Genomic DNA, 21789 nt, shown 5'->3' with positions numbered 1-21789 from the left:
GTCCTAGGGACGATGATGCGATCATTAACCCGTGTTAAAATTAAGATGTATTATCGTTAAAGGCGTACCCAGCAAGTTTTTGTTAGATGTGTCCACTAATTTTTCAGGAGGACGCAGACTTTTATGTACTAAAATTAACCGAAAGTCTTATTTCAAGATGTGAAAGCATTAATAACTGCCCATATATAGAATGCACTGTAAATAATTGTTGTGTTATTTCAACGATATGCCTATGTGTTAACACGATTGTGTTAAAATATAACACAAACTGTGGTTAGAACAACTCACTTTCCATTTGAAGTCGTGTGTCAAATGCCGGTAGTTGAAATGACACAGAACCTGTATGTTAAATTAACACAAGTGTACAATCTTCGGTGTTTTTTTTTCTGCGTGATTGGCTAATATGCTGGGCATCTAATTATAAAGACTTATATACTGAAGCTATAGACAAACAAAGAAGAAAGAAATACTTGAACAAATCAAAGTATTCACAAAATTTCAATGTGCAAACCGTGCAATGTGTTCTCAATTGTTTTACATAATATTTCTGAAGAAATATGTCAAAAGCAAGAGACAACACCGCATTACTGTGGCACTTCTATAATGTACTAGAGCTCATCAGTCAACTCAGGGACTGTTTCAAAAATGGCGGAAAACAAGTGGAAACACGATTAGGAGGCAAACATATTATAAGGATATAGGTAAGTGTTTCCTATCATTCTTCAACAAGATGTTGGTAAAGGTTGCGTTTCGCACCATCAAGAAATATTTCACAATAAATGTTGCGAAGGACGACAAAAAACTTTGTGAAGATTTTCTAAATGAAGTGTTCTGTAGTTTACTATTCTTATTTTAAAATTAGAATCTTCTGTAAATGTAAGCACGCACACCACAAGCTTTTCCAACACAGAAAAATGGTTACATCAACATCGCACACGGAGTTATTTCAATACCTAAATAGTTGTCGTAGTAACACAGAAGTGGAAACGAACTAACACCAGAAACGGTGTTAATATGGTGGTCTCACCTTGAATTTTAACACAGTGTTGAATTAACACCAAAATGGTGTTACTTAAACGGCTTTGACCTTGAATTATGACACAGGTTGTGTGTTGAAATAAGAAAATGATGCTGAAAAAACGTAGGATCTGTGTTATATTGATACTTGACATGGTGTAATATTAACACACTACACACTGCGTTACTTTCTTCGTGTTTGTGCAACACCACCACAAATAACACTCAACACTTTTCCCCACATTACCGAACCTGATATGATGTCGAATCAACACCGAAAATACTAATACAAATCTAAATTTAACACCGTTCAACACCGGTTGTATGTTAAAAACGTAACACACCCCCTGTGTTAAAAGTCAACACCGCGGAGTGTGTGTTGAATTAACACCGCATAGTGGTAGTCGTGCTGGAACCACTGCCCTGTGTTAAAATTAAGTTGAATTAACACAACTATTTTTTACTGTGTAGACATATTGGGCCTTATGCAGAGTCGTTCTGAAACATGATTAGTGCCATACTAAAGAGTTCGGCTAACATACTTTTCCTACAGTAGTCACGCCTTTAGTATGATGCTAATCATACGCAATTTAAACGTCTTTAAATGTATTTTGAAACTATTATATCTTTGTACCGGAAGTGGTACAAACGAAAATGTTTGCGGTACATTCCGGTACAAACTAGTACAAACGATTGACATAGGTTTTGTTTCGAAATTCTAAGGTGGAGAGCTGGCGAAACGTACATATATATATGTATATGTATACGGAAATTATTTTCTACGTATAGGTGGAACACTTATACGGAAACATTATAAAACATACGTTTAGTCGTACTTTAAGTCCAAAATTTACAGATTTTGCGTACGCCACATACTTTTTTCCTCTGTGTAGTTATATACTAAATTACTCATATTTTCAATTGCTTTTCGTTCCATATGCGAGTGCAAATAGAGAACATTAAAAACAAAGTAAATGTTCAAATATTACTATTGTTATTACAACCATGCCTAGATTAACCTATCCGGAGACCCGGGGTTACAAAATGATTTGTATCCCCTGTTGTCTTCGCCTAATACATTTCTGTGAAAGTACAAGTAGGAAAATTAAGGGAATACACCAAGGTGACCAGACGTCCCGTTTTAGCCGGGATAGTCCCTTTTCTCCAACCGTTGTCCCGTTCTTTTTCTGATTCTCGAACGGGGACGCCTAAATGTCCCGTTTTAAAGTAAAAATGACCTAGGTGTCCCGTAATTATTATTCAAAATATAAATCGTCAATGCAAATTCTACTCTCTTCCGTACCAACACTCGTTGCCAAGGTTCAGCCGTGTCTAGAACTTCTGAATTTTCAAATGGGAATTGAGTGTTCGTGGTTCAAGTGGGAATTGAGTGGGAATTTTGAGTGTTGAACTAGTTAAAAGAATTGCTGGATAGAGCTTGCAATCGGAAACCATTATTTGTTGTGTGGTACACGTAAAGTTAGAAACGGTGTGTTATCACTTTTACTTGTGTATTTTGTAAATTGAGAACACTGCTGAGTCCCAAAATGCAATCTGGAAGTCAGATGTCTCCCCCCTGCTCCGTAGCCGATTCGTATGCGTCCCGTTTTCGCAAGTGAAAATTCTGGTCACCTTGGAATACACGTAGTTCTATGACTTCAAAGATGCCAAGCATTAGATGACATTATACGTAATAGAACTTTTCAAATGCATGTATAAAATACACATACAAAGTTACCCCATTGTATAAATGTAATAAATAAAAAACTAAGTACCTCAAAAAATTCTTTTCGTAGCTTTCACCTTAGCGAACTCCTCTATCCCATCCTGGAAATCAAGAGAACTAGTCACCTCATGTTCAAGTGATAACAAGGCGAGAGCGGAAATCCGTTCTCCTTGCATTGTATCATGCAATTTGTACTTGATAAGAGTTATTCTGGAAAATCCTCTCTCACCTTCACAATTTGCGGCTGGTATTGAGAGGAAAATCAAGGAAGCAATCATTCATTTGAGAAAACACCGCCAACATCATTTTCAAACAATTATTCCTATAATTTATTAAGACTGTGGATGTAAGAAACGAAGAAGTTTGTTTCATATTTTATCTTATGATGATGACTGTATCTTGTATAATTCTTTTTAGACATCCAGTTGAGATTTTGATCAGAGTGAAGGCCCCCCTTAATCCGGGCCTGATTACAAGGATGAGTGTAAAGTCTTGCAGTATTTCCACACCCACAACTGCAAAACGTATGTATACGCCATGATGTACTGTAAGCACAAGGCTAAACTGGTAAAAGAACTAGAGTGGCAACCAAACTATTTAATACAGAGGCTAGGGATGCGCACGAGACAAGATTTGTGGCTGTCTCGTCTCGAAAATGTGCTATAAAAGTGATGTCTCGACTCAAATTTTTCTATCGGAAGAGCCGTGTCTCGACTCAAATTTTGTCAGAAAAATCCTGTCTCGAATCGTCTCGTGCGCATCCCTAACGGAGGCTACCAATCCGTCACTATCTTCAGTCATATTTTAATACAAATGGCGACGAGTGCTCAACACAGTCCGATAGGACCGAACTCGGGCATAACACTGTGGCAAAACCCAAAACATTCGTCATGCAAAAGTTCAAAGTGCAGTGAACCATAGCATAGCAAGTCGTTGGTTTCAAAAATTTCGTGCTAGTTGTAAAAATGTCAAAGATCAGCCAAGGTCCGGTCGTCCCGGGGTAATAGATTCCAAGGTCATATGGCATGCCATTGAGGAAAAACCAGCCACCAGCACCCGACGATTATCCAACCTACTCGGCATGTATCAGTCCATTGTGTTGTCTTACCTTCACGAACTCATTGTGCAACATGAGTTAACCCAACTCAAGTCGAGAGGAGAGTGGACGTATGGCAACAACTGCTGAGAATCTGCATAATGTGCGTTTCCTCAAACGGAATGTCATATGGGACGAAAAGTGTCTTTTTTTCTAAAATGAGAGGGTGAAAACTGTGGTTGAACACAGCCAACTTCAAGAGCCTGTCATCAAACATGACCGTTTCGAACATAAAGTTTGGTAATATTACGGGCGAGTTGGGAGAGATGTACGGTATAGTACGCCAAAAATATTCCACATTGAAGAACAGAAAGCGCTTCCTGCTGCAACAAGAGAAATCAAAACCACGCTCGATTTGAGTTCCGTAATAAGAAATGCAGGAACTTGATGTCTTGCTATAAAATCCTATGCCCCTTTGGATCACTATCTGTTTCGGTCTATGACGTATTACCTGAAATCAGGATTCTTCACTAATCAGGAGGCGGAAACAGCATTGGCTGACTACTTTGTATCTAAGAACAAACCGTGATATCAAGGAAAGGAAACGTGCAGGAAAGTTACTGCAACTAGTCCAACATTGAGGACTATTCTTCGGAACTTAACCTGCTTTCTTGTCGTGTATCAGTATATTGCAAGTCTTATGCTTTCGTCTTGTATTATTATTATTATTATTATTATTATTATTATTATTATTATTATTATTATTATTATTATTTAGCTCATATTAAGCTGAATTGTTTTCGTGAGCGACCTCGGTCTACATGGTCCTTGGTTTTATTCTCAGTGGATATTTTTTCTCTCACTATTTTTTTTTTCGGTATTGACCCAGCATGATCAAGCAATTCGGAAGCCACCTGAATTAAGAGGTAGCGAACGCAATTCACAAAAGCAGAAATACTGACACCTATAATCCAATGCATTGACCAAATATCACCCAGTTAAACGTGAGTCATCTGGCTTGCCATAGCCTTTAATGGGACGCAGCAGCAGGAAGTTTAATGTGGTACCACTTAGGTAAAGTCGTGACTATTTCAATAATGTACAACTAATGGAAACTATAAGTAATTTCTTTCTTATCTGTCTCTCCTAGAATTCGTCTTACCTTTGCGTACTAAAAGAAATAAACTTCATATTGCAAGAGGCTATTAAGTACTCAGGCAGACCATATGGCCTATATTTTACCCCGTGTTCAGGTGTAGGTATTCATAATCCTAGTGTGGATAAGTATATATGTGTGTGCAAGCGCTTTTCTACGATTGTTAGCACACACCCCGTAGCCAGCCGAAAAATGTAGGGGGGGGCGGTTGAAGTTAGGGGGCGCGATCCAACCATATTATAGTTCATCATATAATAGTTCATTTGCAAGCCTACCGTGAAAATTTTAGGAAGGCAGCAAAAATTTAGGGTGGCCGGTCCCCCACTAGACCCTCCTAGATACGGGCCTGCCCCTCACTGATGCATTTCTATCTATACCATTGATCAGTATTACACTAATTGTTGCCTTGGGAACGTTCGTAATTATTATAATGTGTTGATGTGATTTAGGGTTTTTCTTGCATATCTGTGCTATTATATAAAAAAGTAAAAGCAACTCATTCATAAACATCAAGGCCATACTACTCTAGGTAGATGACATAAAATTTGGACAGGAAGCTCTTTTTCCAAGGAAACAAGTGATAGGAATATTGTTTAAAAAATCATATACTAAATTAAGTGTACTTATTTCAGTGTACTTAATTTTTTAATTAAATATCTCAGGTTAGAAACAAGAAACTCTGTATATGAGTTTTGCTACAAAACTTAAACGGGGAAAAGGGAGCAATTTTTTGTTATAAATTTAGACTATTTATTGTGAAACTGCCACATATGATGATTCACTCAGGTTAGATGTCTAGAATTTGTCATTTTAAGTCTTACTTGTAATAAGAGGATACTTGTTTTGATTCATTCGACTATTCCACTTCTAACATGGCGAAGATATATTCTATAGTATTCAATTTTCCGATTCTTTATGGAGAAAAGCTCAATGTGAGTATTTGTTTCAGTTTGAGGTATGAAATCTGGTATATAAACTCCTAATTGATATAATTCGAAATCATCTTTCAGCCTTTTCAGAAATTCGGCTACTAAAGAGAATAAATTTTACGAGGATGATTCAGAAAGTAATGCCTCCAAGGTGATACAAGTATAGCAGTAGTAGGCCCCCCCGTATGCCCGAATGACTCATCCTCACTCTCTTTTACGACCGGGATTTTTGAACTTCGTTCCCTTTTACGGCTAAGATGAGTGCTTTGGTACCTCGATTCTGATTGGCTGAGAGAAGTCACGTGACGTTAGGCCCCGCCCACGCGGGAAATTCAAACTTTCCAGGTCACGTGGTATGACGTCATGAGTCACCCCGACCTCACCCTGGATTTTTGAAATTTGTTCCCTTTTACGGGTAAGATGTGTGTTTTGATTGGTTGATAGCTGTCACGTGATTTTAGACCCTGCGATATTTGAAATTCGTTTCCTTTTACGGGTAAGATGAATTCTTTGGTACCACGATGCTAGAGGTCACGTGATCTTAAGCCCTGTGACTTTTGAAATTAGGGTGTCCTTTCTGATGTATACTTTGGTACCTCGATTCTGATTGGCCGACAGAGGTCACGTGATCTTAGACCCGCCACACACCCCATGAGTGAAATATAGAGCAATATGTCGGTGATCACCCTAGACCTGGATTTTAGAATTTTGTTCCCTTTTTTATGGTTATCCTTAAAGTTCCCATGAAGGGTTCAACCTCCTCCTTAAATAACCCTTTTTTGGTATCATGATATTGTACTGAAGTTTACATTAAATATTATCATTCTCTTTGACAGATAAGATGATTACCAGCTTTCTTACCTTGATGGAGATCCTGTCCTTGAATTAGTAGCCTATGTCTCTGGAAGTAACAATGGTGAAAGAGGGGTGTCGCTTGTAGATTTCTTATAACACATTGTTGTGAGTTTAAGCGATTTTTTAAACGCTCAGTAAGCGCTTCATTAATGGAAACAGTGTTGCCAGATTTTTTCTTACCGAATCTGCTCCGGTTCTTTTCGAAACGGTTCCGCAGAGTGCAAGAAATTTTAAACTAAAAAATTTTTCGAACTAAAAAAATTTTAAACAAAAATTTTCAAACAAAAAATTTTCGAACTAAAAAATTTTGAAACAAAATTTTCGAACAAAAATTTGCAAACAAAAAAATTTCAAACGAAAAAAATTTCAAACAAAAATTTCAAACGAAAAAATCTCAAACAAAATTTTGAAACGAAAAAAATTTCAAACAAAAAAATTTTAAACAAAAAATTTTCGAACTAAAAAATTTTAAACAAAATTTTCGAACAAAAATTTGCAAACAAAAAAATTTCAAACGAAAAAAATTTCAAACAAAAATTTCAAACGAAAAAATCTCAAACAAAATTTTGAAACGAAAAAAATTAAAAATTTTCGAACCCAAAAAAAAATTTCGAACCAATTTTTAAAAACAAGTTTCGAACTAAAGTTGTAAACCACATCTAAAAATTTTCAAATCAAAATTTCTTCGAACTAAATTAAAAATCAAATTTTGGACTAAATTTTCAAATCAATTTTTCGAATAAAATCATTTAAACAAATTTTGGATATATTTTTCACCTTAAATTTTCAAGATTACCATTTATTTGAAAACAAGTGTTCAGGGTTTCAAGAAATAATAAAACATATTTTTTTTTCAACTTGTTGTATTTTAACGAAAGGTATGTGGTCTTCCTATACATGTTTATTAACATAATAAATACAGGATCTAATTAATGAATATTTTGGACGCGTCATCATCTTCGAATCTTGTAGCCGTATCCTGTAAAGAAAAAGAAGAAACGACGGATTAATTTAAGAATTTTCTTTTTTCTGAAACAATAAAAACGAGTCAATATTGATAAGAGAGAAATAAAACTTACTCGTAAATGATGGATGTGCTTAGGCTCATCTTCCTCCTCGGGTACATTTCATCCACTGATGTTGGTTTACGAACTCTTCTGGGTACTGCATTTTTCTTGGTGTTGCAGCTTTATGGTCAAGGTTCCTCCTTGGATACGAGATGACTGCATTTCTTCCACTGATGGTGGTGTTGATGGTTTATGATCTCTTCTGGGTACTTCATTTTTTTCTTCTTGGTGTTGCTGCTTTATGGTCAAGGAGGAAAAAAGGAAAAGGAAAAGGAAAAAGAAATGGCGGCCTTATTGGGTGTTTACAGTTTTTTCTTCATCTTCTTCTTTTTCCAGTTCCAACTTCTGTTTTTTAACGTACCCGTACGGAACCGTATCATAAGAATTGAGTTCTTTAAATCGACGTTTTGTGTACTGGATGCTGTACATTTTTTCTTCTTTGCGTGTGACGATGGTATGGTCTTTGGTCCTGCATATCTTATGGGGGATAGTGATGGTGACTTGTCCACGGCATTGATTTGTAATCATTTCTTTTAGCGTGTTGAAATTTAATTGTTGTCCTGCATTGTAATTTAATGTAAATCCTCTAATTTTGCATATGTAACTGGTGACGTTGGTATCCGGATTGTATATTTCTAGGCTGTAATTTTTTGGTCCTCCACTGACAAATGTCTTGATGTATGCTCGTGGTCCATAAGACTCCATCTCATTCGATAAGCATCCCAAGTACGTTGAAGGTTCAATGGTTGGCTCCCCGGGCTTCTCCGTAAATATTACAGAATCTGTGTCGAAATATAAAACACGTTCCTGCAACATTTCCAGGTACTTGTACAGTTCCAGACGTGCCTGACATGTTGTAAATGCACCTAACACGACATTGGTGTTTCGGTTTTGAACAGGCACATGTTCATTGTACTCCCAGAACGCATACAACATCGTATCATTGATGGGTACAATTTGATGGAGTTTAATGTCGGGGGAAGTGAGTTTTTCATAAAATTCTTCCGGCCGATCAATAATTGTGGTCTGGCTAAAGTTTGTACGCTGGCAAAGCTTTCCCCAAAGAGAGTTAAGACAAAGCTTAGATAAACTTCTTCGTGCAGGATTATTTTCAATTTTGGACGGATCCAATGCAATACCTTCACGCTCCAGGAGGGTTTGTATGAATTTTGATTTGTCTTCTTCGGTGACACAGGAACTAGGCCAGCCAGACGCTTCCATTTTTGATTTTAAAAACGTATTGATATATTCCGTGAACAAGCCACCTGTTTTCGTGATGGGATCATATTGTTCAATGTCATAATCCCAAATTTCAAAAATTTCCACTGGTTGATATCCTAATTCTACTGCTTTCTGGATTTCATATGATACCCAAGTTCCAGTGAGGCACCGCTCCTGATCATTGTGCGTACACGTTGCTGTAGGGTCTGGGTTCATTTCTTCGGCACACGCAGCACACAGTGGAAAGAGTAGTTTCTTGTTACATCGGTAAGGCAGGAGACCATGATAAAGATGGCGACTTGGTAATATCGACATTTTGATTAGACCATTGACTTTATTTATTGGTGGTATATTTTCATCACCCTGTAGATAAATTCGTGGATGGCCTACAGGGTATTTAGCACACTTATTGATGTAAGGATAAAGCGAGACAATATCGAAATATTTTATTACTTCCCCCGCTTTTTCGTCGACTTGGTGGTACAATTTCACGCAATTGGTCCTTCCTCCAAAAAAGCTATCTCTTGGATTTAATGGTCTGCGGTTCATGTACGGGTGATTCTTCAGATACGTCGCCATTGCAGGATTTTGTTTTAAGAACTGATTAAATTCGCACTCCCACATTTCATGTACAATGTACCCCAATTCACGCAGTCTTGCATTTTTTCTTTGCGTTCGTTCATAACGGAATTCCATAGTGTCTTCTGGATTGCCATAGATGGGCTGATTACGGCCTGTAGTAATACATACTTTACATCCGTGATAAAAGCAGCCGGCATGCTCGTAGACGTGCTCCTCTAACGTCTCAGGATCTTGGTAGTAACCATCAACATGGAATCCCGCAATAAACACTTCTTTTTGTCGGGCCGCATGTAAGATTTGTTTTTCTTCGGTTTTTTCAATGTAGGCCAGCCATTGCATTGCAGCGATCGATTGGGTACTTCTCCATCGATATCCATGTGCCGGTAGAATTCCTATGGTATTGGGTTTGAGGAAATTCCGGCGGAATACTAAATTGGAAGCACTGGCAATCGTGATCGTCTCCAAGAAGGGATTCACTTTGCTTTCTGTTTCAAATGACGTCATAAACGAAACGCATGCTTGTCGCAGTACATTGACATCTTGAATACAATACTTGAGAATTTCTTTCTGGAAATCAAACGTGTCATTACGATGATCGTTGTACCACTGCATGAACTTGTTTCTGTCTTCGACGGCCATTTCATCTGCACCATAATACTTCGTTTCTGGAAGTGGTCCAATATACGATTGATTCTCCTTGGTGTTGAAGAAATGCGGGAAGTAGCCTTTGGTTGCGGGTAAATTGAACGCTTTTGACAATTTACTTAATGCCATAGGCAAGAAGTTCAACGAGTCAATGAACGTCAGATTATTCAACGTTAAACTCAGTATCTTGGTCCCATTTAATATGACGTCGGGTCTCCATTGGCATTGTTCGACCATGGTCTTTAGGATAAAATGTCCATCGTAGCCCTTAGCGTTGTGCGCGACACAGAAAATCCTATTTATATTGGGACGACGTTCCCGCAAGTACTGGAGAAAATTATAAACTGGATCCTCTCCTTGGAAAATATGCTGGCGCTGACCACACGTACTGCAAGACTGCTGGATATTATTGTTTTCAACACATGCGTAACATACTTGTTGTGCAACCAATAAATTTGGAATGTGTACATACGTATTATCGCCAATATTCGTGTCCTGCATAGATTCTATATCATAGAATATCAACAAGGCTTTCTTTGCGTGCATGAGTGAAGGAACACCTGGTTTCAAGCATTGGCGATCAGGAAGCATAAAACATTGATGCGATCCTGGAACAATCTTCTTACAAACATTGCAAAAGATCTCATTGCAATCATGATGTCGTTGTCCAGTATGCACAAAAGAATATACTCTGTAACATCTAGTACATTGCTTCACCATTTTGCATATAGGTTCCCCTTGATGATATACAATATTACGATGATTGTTAAAACATTCTTCGCCGTAAAATTGCCGATTGCAGTCGTTGCATAATATCAGCGTTTGATTCTTGTCGCATAGAGGTCTCTGTAAACATTTGGAGCATGTTACAGGACAATTTTTTACATGTCTGTTACGATGATCATACTTTTTATGGCACGCTTCACAGTAGAACTTGGTTGCAAAACAAGCAGTTAAAGATTGGATGATGTCAAAATGGCCAGCCAAACAAATTAAATTTATGGGAGTGCGATTTTCATCATTGGGCCCCTCGTACATGATATCACGGCCTGTGAAACTGGTATACACTGTAATTTTATATTCTTTAAGGTATGCCTGGAATTGTCGAATTTCATTTACACTGGCACCATGATCCAAATTCACTCCTGCATTTGCACATAACGCATCGACTTCATCGTCCACAACACATTTCGATTGATGTTTATACTGCTTATGTCGTTTCATATCTGTATTCTTGTATTTTTTCAGGCCAATAGCAATAACAAGGGCGTACGCCAGACACCTTGAATCTTGATTTTTTACTCGTACAATCCCACGCTTGCAACGTAACAATTCTTCATTTTGAAGTATTCCTTGTGCTAAACGATCTCCATATCCGTATCCTCTTGGAATATCCACACGATGAAAATGAACCGTGAATGGTTCGTGCAGGAGAAATGCATTGTTACTTTGTAACACTCTTTCGAACGAGGCCCACATCGTTTCCAGAGTCAGGTTTCGGGCTTGGCGAAAACTCACCCAAAATGGTTTATTCGTGTTCCGTGGTGATATTACTGATAAACCAACCATCGCCTCATCGTCGACATTAACTAATAAATGGTCCAGCATTGCTTGGAAACTGTTATGTACATACTGTATAATATCGGTTCCTACGGGCGGTGCGTTGAATTGAATTTCGAGCATTCTGCCTTCAATGTTAAATCGTCTATAATGGCGAGTGATTTCATTGCGAACAATAAAACCCGATTCGGCCATGGTTAAAAATGAAAACAAACAAACAGGTACAATTGCGATAAATGTGTAAGGGAAAAAGGAATTGAGCAGCGTGAATTTACTACAAAAGAAAAGAAGAAAGAAAAATCTTAATCACCTGATAAACAGGAAATCATAACATTCATGATAAATTCTTAACTAAGCAATTCATGTAAAGGTCCTGAGTTTGATTCCCTGGCGGTGGCGTTCAGAATCTCATTATGAAAGCACGTGTACTAGAAATCAAAGTTTTTTTTTAAATAATTATGTTACTGAAATGAGTGTTTTATTGCTGTCAAACTCGAGACCATTACATCAGCATGTAACTGACCTACCATTCTATAGTGATAAAAAGAATGCATGAAATGAATGAATGTTTCAACAGTACTGAGATGTGATAAAGTACGCGTAAGCATTTTTTTTTCTACTCACAACGACCTTTAAATGATGCGTTTGCAAGTTGAAGAGATTCATCAACCATTAACGTTACGCATACGTAATTGTCAAAACAAAATCTGTATAGCGTAAATCTTTTTAACCACATATTCATACACTCGTGGCTAAGCGGTTAGCGTACATGCTTTTAACGTGAAAGGCCCTGGTTCAATCCTCGGTGGGGTTTGCTTTCCCACATCGGATCGCTGTCAAGCCTTTTCTGAAATTTAATATTCTCACGCGTTATCATACATTCTTTTCAAAACTAAGCTAAATGATTGACGTACACGCCTCTGGCCCATGTTCAATCTCGGGCGGTTGCTCGAATATCACGTTAAGCTGAAGGGGACGCTAATGCTTTCAAAGGGTATCGAACCATATTATTCTCAGGCATAGTTTCTGAAATTTTGTAATGTATTCTTTTCAAAACTAAGCGCACACATTTTTCTGGCCATGGTTCAATTCCCGACGGGAGTTCACTGAAGGGGCGCTAAACCATATCATTTATCGTGCTTACTTCTAATGTGTGGGGATCCTGATTCGTACTCCCACTTTCCCATTCCACTAATTTCTTCATAGTCTAAATATTTCGTACTAAAAGTAAAACAGTGTATTCGTGATCCGCCCACAAATATGAAATAAAAATGATTTTGGAATCTTGGGTGACAAATAAAATCTCACTGAACTTAATCTCTCTCAAATCAATGAAAATCTCTCAAATTCAATGAACAAAAAGTCGGTGCAATGAAGCTTCTTAAATAAAGACACTTTTAAAAGGAGATCTTCTTCACACGATAGTTGAGAGCGATGTAGGATTTGAAAAATGAAATTTAGATTTTTATTTAGGTCGTTGTGAAAACGACGTCACCGTCAGCCAATCAGAAACGAGGAAATTTATAAAATGATGTCATAACGAACCAATCAAAACGCTCGCTGCTTTTGTCATGAATCACGAACCAAAACGATGTGTAACAATCGATCGTGACGTCATTCACGTTTCTCAATAGTATCGCAATTCCGATCCCAAATGATTTCTACATGTCACTACTTGTCGTAACTGTGACGACATTTCATTTTCATCATATTCTATACGAGAATGTCAATGTTTGCTTTTTTCATGAATCATGCTGACACGTTCGTAGTAAAACTAAAGTAATGCGATCCGCTGACGTTTGCATTTTTTCAATCATATGTGCTTCTATGTCGTCACACAAAGAAGTCTATCAGCATTTTATTTTAATCCACGTTACACTGTCAGATTTATTTTCTTAAAGTATATGTGTATCCTTTTCAAGAACCATGGTTCGAAACCCACCAAGCACGATTAAAACCGAATTCATTCATAGCTAAGCGGTTAGGATACACATCTTTGGTTTGAAAGACCTGAGTTCGATTCCTGGAGAAACATTTCTTAGGATTTTTCTAAAACTTGGTTTCAATTTCTAGTTCGAAAATTTTAAAAGTTTAGTTCGATAAAAAGTTTGATTTGAGAAGTGTTACACTGTCAGATTTATTTTCTTAAAGTATATGTGTATCCTTTTCAAGGACCATGGTTCGAAACCCACCAAGATCGATTAAAACCGAATTCATTTAAGCGGTTAGCATACACATCTTTGGTTTGAAAGACCTGAGTTCGATTCCTGGAGAAACATTTCTTAGGATTTTTCTAAAACTTGGTTTCAATTTCTAGTTCGAAAATTTTAAAAGTTTAGTTCGATAAAAAGTTTGATTTGAGAAGCGTTACACTGTCAGATTTATTTTCTTAAAGTATATGTGTATCCTTTTCAAGGACCATGGTTCGAAACCCACCAAGATCGATTAAAACCGAATTCATTTAAGCGGTTAGCATACACATCTTTGGTTTGAAAGACCTGAGTTCGATTCCTGAAAAAAACATTTCTTAGGATTTTTTCTTAAACTTGGTTTAAATTTCTAGTTCGAAAATTTTAAAAGTTTAGTTCGATAAAAAGTTTGATTTGAAAATTTTTAGATGTGATTTACATCTTTAGTTCGAAACTTTTGTTTTTATATAATGTTTTAGTTCGACAAAATTTTGTTTCATTTTTTAGTTCGAAATTTTTTTGGGTTCGAAAATTTTTTGTTTGAAACTTTTTTGTTTCAAAATTTTTTAGTTTGAAATTTTTTTTTTGGGTTCGAAAATTTTTTGTTTGAAACTTTTTTGTTTCAAAATTTTTTGTTTGAAAATTTTTGTTTAAAATTTTTTTAGTTACAAAATTGTTTTAGTTCGAAAAATTTTTTAGTTTAAAATTTCTTGTACTCTGCGGAACCGTTTCGAAAAGAATCGGAGCAGTTTAGGTAGAAAAAAATCTGGCAACGCTGTTTCCATTAATGAAGCGCTTACTGAGCGTTTAAAAAATCGCTTAAACTCACAACAATGTGTTATAAGAAATCTACAAGCGACACCCCTCTTTCACCATTGTTACTTCCAGAGACATAGACTACTAATTCAAGGACATGATCTCCATCAAGGTAAAAAAGCTGGTAATCATCTTATCTGTCAAAGAGAACGATAATATTTAAGGTAAACTTCAGTACAATATCATGATACCAAAAAAGGGTTATTTAAGGAGGAGGTTGAACCCTTCATGGGAACTTTAAGGATAACCATAAAAGGGAACAAAATTCTAAAATACAGGTCTAGGGTGATCACCGACATATCGCTCTATATTTCACTCATGGGGTGTGTGGCGGGTCTAAGAGCATGTGACCTCTGTCGGCCAATCAGCATCGAGGTACCAAAGGACTCATCTTACCCATAAAAAGGGAACGAATTTTAAAAATCCCAGGGCTTAAGATCACGTGACCTCTATCAACCAATCAGCATTGGGGTACCAAAGGATTCATCTTACCCGTAAAAGGGAACGAATTTTCAAATATCGCAGGGTCTAAGATCATGTGACATTTGTCAACCAATCAGAATCACACATCTTACCTGTAAAAGGGAACAAATTTCAAAATCCGGGATGAGGTCGGGGTGACTCATGACGTCATACCACGTGACCTGAAAATTTGAATTTCCCGCGTGGGCGGGGCCTAACGTCACGTGACCTCTCTCAGCCAATCAGAATCGAGAAAATTTTTGCTGACTCGGCTGGCCATAACGGGGCCACTACTACTATAGCGATACAAGTATTAATGGAAATCTTTCAATGTCGGCTATAAATGGTCTCATTATTTTTTAACATAGTTCACATTACGGGCAACACACTTGCACCAACGCGAAACAAGTTTTATTTTTTTTTTTTTTTTGGCCGTCGACGAAGAATTGTGATGGCTGCTGGTGACACCATTAACTTCCAGCTCCGCGTCACAACTGTAGCATTCGCTCTTAAGGTGATCTATAAATTTGAGAAAGAGCCAAAAGTCGCAAGGTACAAGATCCAGAGTAGGCAAAATGAGACAGAATCTCAACAACAGTTTGCCAGCAGATGGAACAATTTTGAAATTTTGGCGAAGGAAGGGACGTGTGACGGTACTCCATTGACTGACTCTTCGTTTCCAGGTCGTAATGGTGTATCCACATCTCATCACCGGAATAAATGTTCCTGGGCGCAAACCTTCTGCAGTCAGAGATTCAATGACAGCCCGCACTTTCAACCGGACGTCACAAGTGGGTACAATGGATTGCTCCATTACTCTGGAACGAGAAGAGATAGGAAGGTGAAACAAGTGAAAACCTATAGCTTAAACGTCAGTGCATTAATGATAAACAGTTCAGAATGTTTGCAGTTCTATTGGCAAACTAGTGAGATTTTGGGCATTACTTTTCCCTAAGTAGTATTAAATTTCCCACTTTTTATTCAGAAAATGCCTAATGTGAAGATTCGTTTGAGTTTGAAGTACGAAATTCGATATATAAACTCATAGTAGAAAATGAGTAGTCATGTGTTGCAGCGTTTTCCTACAATCCCGCTTCTTAAAGGGAAAAGAGATGCATTTTTTTCAATATTCAATTTTCAAGTTTTATAATCATTAAATTTTATTTTTGATGTGCGAAAACGAGCAATTTAGCTTGTTGTACTGCTAATATCCTTCCGTTGTTGTAGTAAGCATGTTTAAATAAACACTTAAGAGACGTACTCCATTTTGGTGAGGGGGGCAGGCTCTCCATTTCCCCCTCTCGAGATTAAACCCTTAATTAATATTATCAACAATTTGCAGTGAACTATTCCCAGGATTTCCTGTTTGGAATAGCGGTGTCCTTAAGAGATAGAGCCTCTTTATGCGATTAACTAGCAATTAGCCTACTGCAAGTGCATTGGTGATGAACTCACTTACCTAAGTTTTATCTTTCAAATACACTTTATTTCAAATTCTTTTCCTTCATTGGAAAGGCTAGCCGTGACAAAAAGTGGAGTAATACATGATAACCCATGTCATACCTATATGAAGTGAGAAATTATGTATTGTCATGTTCACTATCATACATGCAATGTTTAACAAAGAAATAAGGATTTCCTAACGTCATAATACATGACAAACATGTCTTGCTCTTATCAAGTATTGTTTCTGCGCCAGAATATGAGATAAAATACACATGATAGCAATGAAAAATATATGCATGGCAACCTTTATAGTCGCGCAAGAAAATAAACTGCCTTTTCCTGGATTTTCGAAATACAGGGTAATTTTAAAAACGGCAAGTTTTGAAAATTAAATAACTTCATGGAAATATTCTTTTAAATGACATTTAATACTAACAATAATGCCATTTTAGAACCTGCAAAAAGAAATCAAGCTGAAATCAGGGGATCTGGGAGACCATTCAATGTCACAAGTTTTCGAAATTGCATGTATCTAAACAATTGGCGTACAACAGCCATCAATATTCGTGCTGTGTGGGACGTTAATCCATCTTGTTGAAACCAGATTGTATCAATAATGTGTGGAAATCTCTGTAGTTGTTGCACAACAAAGGTTTTAAGTATGGCGACGTAACGATTCGATGTGACTGTAATCGCATGGATATTCTCGTCCTCAAAACAATAAAAGCCCATCTGCCCGTATGATGACAGAGCCGTAGCCACTGGTATACAAGCCTGAGAGCGCTGACGTCACGAGGCCCATACGTCATAACCGGTAGGGCTAAGTCTTATTAATATTACACTCTTGCTTGTTTGATGTTTTATTGTAAATTGGGAAGAGAAAACATGTAAAGCACATCATTGTAAGCAAGATTACAGCAATTGTGATAAAAACAGAAGATAATGTTAAAAGTACAAGGTCGATCAATATACTTAGCTTAATATTTAAATATAATACAGAGTTCATAACTCCAGCAGCATCTTTGATTTAATACACTGAGAAAAATCCGTTATCCGGACAGCGGTATAATGTACTAATATACAGAATTCTCTTGCTTACTACAGAAATCAGTATGGAGCATACGTTATCCATATGCTACATAGGCACTGCCCTTAGATGTTACATCATGCCGTTGCAGGATGTCTGACAAATAACAGCTTTCCCTATATCGCATGCATATACTTATGTTCCATTTCTCAGCTATGTGTTATATACGTCCATTTGTATTTGACATCCTGACCGTCTATATTGTTTCATACGGAAAGTACGTATCGATGAAACACTTATACGGAAAGTATTATAAAACATGCGTGTTCATTTATACGTCTATTGTACGTTAAGTCCAAAAATTACAAGAATTACGCATGTAACCTACGTTTTTAAGTACGCCACCTAAAATTTTTTCTCAGTGTAGCTTTATTTACAGATAATATAGAAGAGATTAATTTTGTTGTAATTTATTGATAAATATCCTAAAAATCGTAAGTGCTACAACGATTATTTATTATTGCACCGGAAAAAAAAAGTGAATGGCATGTGTACTATGGCTTAGAAGGGGGACCGCGGTGGCTCAGTGAAAGAGCGTTCATCTCTGGTGCTTGGGGTCTTGGTTTCAAACTCTGCTCGCGCCAAGTGAACTTTGTGGTGGACAAATACCGTGTGCGTGACTTTTCTCGAGGTTCTCCGTTTCCTCTCACTTTCTTCATTCCACCATTTCATTCATATCTCATCATCACCATCTCCTTTAGCCTAACCGGCATAACAGTGGGATGTAAAAGTCAAATGATAGATAGATATGGCTTAGAAGGATAAGGGATTTATTGTTATAGACTGTAAGCAACCAATATTATTATTTTTTATTTATTATTTATTTATTTAAAGAAAGAAGAAAATGTAATATATTGGGTGTATCCAATATATTAAAGAATATACATAAAAATACATAAACATATTAAATTATAAAATAACAATATACAAAGTATTAATGGAATAAAATAAAAGAATATAAAAAATAACTGCTACAGAAATTAACAAGTCAAATTTTCTACTTGTAAGTGCTATTACTTCTCTAAAGGAAATCGGACTTCCTAGATTCCCTTTATTAATAAAGTTTAACGTACCCGGTATTCAGAGATGACAGGACATCGGACTTCCAGAAGTCATGTCTATCTTCCCGTGTCAGGTAATTTAATTCAATGCACTTATTTCTATATTGCGAATTTTTTGTATTTCTTATGCAAAGAATAAAAAAATGGCTTACATAAGCAAATGCTTGTGTGTGAGCCTGATTCTCATGTTTTATTTATTTATTTCCTTACCGTAACATATGAGGTGTATAATTCTTACTTTTAGCTAACAATAGTTTTTTAAAACACTTTGGGCCTTATGCAGAGTCGTTGTGGCGCGTAATTAGTGTCACACTAAAGACTTCGACTAACATATATTTCCTGCAGTAGTTAACCCTTTAGTATGACACTAATCATATGTCAAAACGACTCTGCATAAGGCGGTTTTTGATTCTTTTAGTCACTGTAAAATTAACCTTTTATATACTTTGAAATTACTTTCCTCTTTGATTCGGACTTGGAGTTTGTTGTAGATCTTCGGAGCTCTGTAGTATGTTTGATATTGAGTTATAGATTTACTCGTTGCTTTAATTTCAAAATTTTTGTTTGTCTCATTTCTGGTTATATATATATGTTTTATTACCTCCGTTTTGTTACTATCCTTTTTAACATATATTAATATCTTCTGCAAATATAATTTTCAAAGTTTTAACACTGAGTCTATCTAGTCTATCTAGTCTACTTCCAAGTCCCTTTTTTAAACATATTCTTACAATGTTGAACAACAGAGGTTTTAAATGAGTAGGGTAAGCAGCAACACAAATTAAAATACCATATGTAAGTATACTATTTATAAGAGCATAATATACAGTTCGTAATATTTTTATGCTTACAATGTTTCGTAATTGAACAAATTTATATAATAATTTTCTTAGTATTGTGGTGATATGTGTAATGTGAGAAGACCATTTTAGATTCTTATCAATAAATATATTTAAGTATTTTACTTTATTTTCACTAATACGAGGACTGCAGTTACATTTTTCAGTATTTTGACAATAATGCAATTTTAGTGATATGTTTTCTGGCTGCCCTGTTAAAGGTGGCGAAAACGTTGTTTACCTGTTTTTTCAGCACTTAATACCAACTAATGATTATCAAGCCATTGTTTTACTTTCTTCATTTCTGCTTCAGTTTTCTTGAATACATCTGTCCATGTTGTACCAATAAATATAAGATAGATGTCATCAGCAAATGATTGTATATGACTGTCCATTTTTAAATTACACAAATCATTTATATAAATTAAAAATAATATTGGACCTAATACAATTTCTTGTGGGTCTCCTTGTTTTACATATAAATAATTGCTTCGAAAATTACCTATTTGGACGGCCTGTTTTCTGACTTTCAAATAACTGTTAAACCAAGATAGCGATATACCCCTTATTCCACATCTTTCTAGTTTATTTAAGAGAATTTTGTGTGGTATTGTGTTCAATGCTTTAGCTAGGTCTAGGAAACTGTAATTACTTTTTCAGCTTTATCAACATTTTTACAAACAATCTCTGTTAAATTGTGTACCGCATCTAATGTACTTTCACCTTTTTGAAATCCATTTTGATTTGAAGAAAATAATTTATTTTCTTTAAGAAAATTAACTAATCTTCTCTTCATACATTTTTCTACCAGTTTAGCACAGTTTCTACCTAGTATGGTGTGGGGACTCCTTTTGCATCCAAAACAGCTTTGATCGGACGTGGAATGGACGTATACAGCTCCTGAATCATGGTGTGTGGAATTTTGTACCATTCTTCCTACAAAACATGCTCCAGTTCCTTAAGGGATGCCGGTGGAGGGTAATGAGACCGAACACGCCTTTCTAACTCAGACCACAATGGCTCAATGATGTTCAGATCTGGTGATTGTGGGACCAAGGGAAAGTGTGATAGCTCCTGATCATGCTCCTCAAACCATTATTTCACTGTTTTTGCAGAGTACCAGGGTGCCAAATCATCTTGCTAGATGTCATCACCATCAGGGAACAATGTTTGGGCCAAAATGGAGGGGGTTGACATTTCGTGTCTATGAAGTCTGTTGCCCTCTTGTCGAGACCTTTCCAATGATATATTACTCAACCCCCTTTGCTATTTAAAATTTTCAAGTTGACTCTACGTACTCTTATATAGAGATATCTTGGGTGGACCTTTTATAGCACAAAATTCAAGACCTTTAAAATAATGATGCCCGTGGTTTTGCGTTTTTCATATTCACAGTCGTTTCGACGATACATGGGGTGACAACGAACTTTATGGACACCCTGTATATATTATTTCCGTATATATATATATATATATATATATATATATATATATATATATATATATATACACTATAAAAGAGGAAGTTCCTTTTTAATAACTGTGTCAACCCTAATATTATAATTACGTTTAAGTTTTCCGGTGTTTCATATCACATATGCTCTGTCGTAGACAAGAAAATGTCTTCCGGGTACTCATCTTTTTCCTCTATATTCTATTCGTTTTTTACATTACTCCATAATTTTTTCGAATCTATCAAAATGCCTTTTAGGATGTGAAATGTAAATACAGGATATGATGTCAAATGTTACTATTTCATTATATTTTAATTTTCTCTAAAACTAATTGTTCTAATTGCCAACGGCTATAAAAAATGTAATCCAACTGAAAACTGCTAATAATGGAATGTGCTTTGTTTCAGACAGTTTGTAAATTTCACACAGTTATAACGTTTCTAGTTTCATTTAAAATTTTCTGAAATTTTTGAGTATTTATTATTTTCAATCTAATGAGTAGTTATAACTCAAAAATTTAAAAAAATAACCTTTAATTCAACATAAAATATAACAGAAGTGCGATTCATATTTTTAAAATTAGGCATTAGAATAATCAACACAAGACAATTGTGTGATTATACGAATCAAAATATAAATTA

Source organism: Thermobia domestica, chromosome 8, assembly GCF_964235325.1.
Source record: "Thermobia domestica chromosome 8, izTheDome1.hap1.1, whole genome shotgun sequence".
NCBI lineage: Eukaryota > Metazoa > Arthropoda > Insecta > Zygentoma > Lepismatidae > Thermobia > Thermobia domestica.
This window is presented reverse-complemented; position numbering follows the sequence as displayed.